General features: G+C 44.7%; 1 long non-coding RNA gene across 2 annotated transcripts; it reads left to right on the top strand.

Moving 5' to 3' along the window:
* The first annotated feature begins 1,335 nt into the window (after positions 1-1,335).
* Positions 1,336-2,336, top strand: LOC134220828 (uncharacterized). Of its 2 annotated transcripts, XR_009982072.1 has the most exons (4): positions 1,336-1,452; positions 1,509-1,580; positions 1,640-2,183; positions 2,246-2,336. It is a non-coding gene; the product is annotated as an uncharacterized LOC134220828 (long non-coding RNA). The 2 variants fall into 2 exon arrangements; XR_009982071.1 differs by lacking the exon at positions 2,246-2,336 and having other exon boundaries at positions 1,640-2,231.
* The last annotated feature ends 571 nt before the right edge of the window (positions 2,337-2,907 follow it).

Raw genomic sequence — 2,907 nt, 5'->3', positions numbered from 1 at the left:
AAAAGGGTTACTCAACTCATTATCACGCTAGAAAACTTAACTGCAGAATTTTTCAGTTCCTAGCGATTGGACTTTGGAAAAATTGTCCAGCAACCACCCGACCATGCGACACAATAATGACGGTATCTTACATTAATCTGATCTCCGTGTTGGAGATGCATGATCGCGATTGATAATTTATGAATTTTTTACCGATTTTGGGAAGAAATAAATTTTTAATAGTTTAGGATTTGGGAAATTGCTGGAGAGTTTTCTATCATTGAAAGATGAAGACGCTATTAGCATTTGAATCTCTCCTTATTTCGTGACGGTCTAGAACTTTGAAATTTCCTTTTTATACCCTTTATCCGAGACTTTCCCTTAGACGTAGTTTGCAATGGTCGTTGTAGAAAATTTGCACATGAACCTCTTAGAGAAAACACGGCATCATCGGTGATCTGTCTGAGCGTATTTCCTGCATTAAAAATGGTCCACAAAAAAGCCGGGGAAGCGGTTCAGCTGTTGCAGAGTCTGGATAGAGCTTTTGTGCTAATTTGAATATCCACTGCTTGACTGCTCACTCTCGTTGTTGGAAATGCGATTCCGCTTCTTTCGGACCGTTTTTCAAAGTGGTTAGGTTAAATTGTAGAAGAATAGACTTTTTTTATTCCCAAAAGAACGCCACCCGATCCCGATCTAATCGTTTGAAAATCATGGAAGTTAATTTAATCTTCTGAAGAAAGCCATAAATCAATTTGAATACTGTGTTACGTTAGTACTCATTAGCATACATAATTAGTAGAATTATATAAATGTGCAATCATTCACTGTATCATCCTAAACAATAACTGTATGCAATCAAAATATGCCGCATGGGCCAAACGAGATATGGCGAAAATGAACCGTCAACAAAGTCAGCGAAATACAACTGTCATCGAGCAGCAACGACTTCCGCCAAACCTGCTTCGTTTTGTGCTCTCGATCGCCGCCAGAAAAATCACACAGCAGATGTAAAAAGTGGCTGCTGTGCCGCCTACAGCGATTTGGAGCTAATAAAAGTGCAGGTGAAGATTTCTACACCAAACGAAAGGTGCGAAAATAGAGTACACAAGTACAAAGTATATATATACACAAGTCTACAAAAGACAATCATTCTTGATTGTTTTGATTGTGATTGTTCGCAGATCAATAATTTTGACATCTATTGCACGTGCACGGCACAAAGAAAATTGCACCAAATTCCTCGCTTAGGAGAAGCGAAGTCGTTTTGCACGATACGAATCGGCAAGATAGAACACAAAGGTGAGTTTATTCATGCAAATGAGGTAAACCTAGGCTCACCGATTTATTTTGTATAGTATTAGGCAATTTGCTTGTCAACCAACTTCCCCTCGCCATTTGCACAAATAAAGGCTTCCAAAGCAAAGTCGTATTCCTCTGAAACCACGAGACAAACCAGAAAAGAATACGGAGGTGAGTCAATCAATATAAGTGGGAGAAACCGATTCTCACCGATTTGTCCTCTGCAGCGCAACGATACGCAGTACGATCGTCAATCACCTTCCCGTCACCACTCGCACAGCAAAAGGCCTCCAGAAGGAGTAAGTCTAATGGAATCTGAGACAAGCAAGAACCAACACTAACGGATCCAATCCGTCAGGGCCTTTTTTTTCTTTTACGAATCCTAGCTTCTGGAAAGGTGCACGGCCGAGGTGGCACGAACAGGATCAATCGTGAGAGGTTTCCGGAAGACGGCAGCGGGAATTTGCATCAAGCGATATCGGTCTCAAAGGCCGATGCGGCACAAGCACGACGTTCCTGAGAAGAACGAGATCCGAGTAGACGCGAGAGGGAGAAAAGATCTTCATTCCCATATCCGGCGAGAACGAGATCGCCTGGAGGCACGGCAGCTGCGCCGCAGGAGCCAGCAAAAGCGCATCGATATTGGTGATCCCAACCAGCAAGGCAGCTGGCGTTTCGCTACCGAAATAGGGAGCCATTTGGAGTCAAGACCTTGCACGCAATCAAGCCGGGGTTCCCAATCCCCTCGTCACGCGGTGTAGTTGGAGAGCGCAGGTAGGAGGCACGATGCAGTTGCTGACGATCCGGCGAACGTGAGTGCTAGCTTTAAGAAAGTGAAGAGAAGATGAAAGAAGGCAGGGAATGCAAAGTGCTTAGGAGCGTAGGGTGACCAGGATAAAATGGTATGATGTTGGAGAAAATATAAGATGATTGCACACTAAATTATGTTTTGTGGCGTTTGTAGTTGACTAGCCGGACCGACTAATCCCCCTTTTTCTACGGAAAGGTCGTTTCACAACAACTGGAATATAAATAATGGAATATTGCAGAAAATAATATTCAGCAGAGAAGAGGCCACAAGCTGGGCGACCGCACACACGGCTTTTGCAGTAGAAGAGAACTTCAGGACGACTGGAAGTGATTGGCCCAGGATCGAGTCTAGTGGAGGAGGATATTCTATTCGGCGTAGGTTCATCGAGGAGCTGTAGCACATCAGGCATCTGAGTATGAAATGCTATTCCCCGGAAACTATAACTAAGATGGCAGCCCCATCCCGGTGGATATGGAACCTTGGGCCAACAACCTACTGTTCCCGAAACATCAATTTGTTCGAGAATCCGATATTACGGACTGATTTTACGGCGACGACTCTTAGCGCGAAACAACGGACACGAATAGGAACATGGAACGTTTTAACCCTAGCCCAGCAGGGTAAATTGGCACAATTTGCCAATGAGGCACGCCGCATGAAGCTTGAGATCCTGGGACTGAGTGGAGTCCGTTGGCCAAACTTTGGAGAACATAGAACGCCGTCGGGACAAGTTCTGCTATACTCTGGTTTACGAGGTGAACACGCTCCCCGGCATCGCGGAGTTGGCTTCCTACTAAGCGCTCAGGCACACTCTG

The sequence above is a fragment of the Armigeres subalbatus genome, chromosome 3, assembly GCF_024139115.2.
Source record: "Armigeres subalbatus isolate Guangzhou_Male chromosome 3, GZ_Asu_2, whole genome shotgun sequence".
NCBI lineage: Eukaryota > Metazoa > Arthropoda > Insecta > Diptera > Culicidae > Armigeres > Armigeres subalbatus.
Note: the sequence above shows the minus strand (reverse complement) of the source record. Positions and strands in the feature narration are given on the sequence as shown.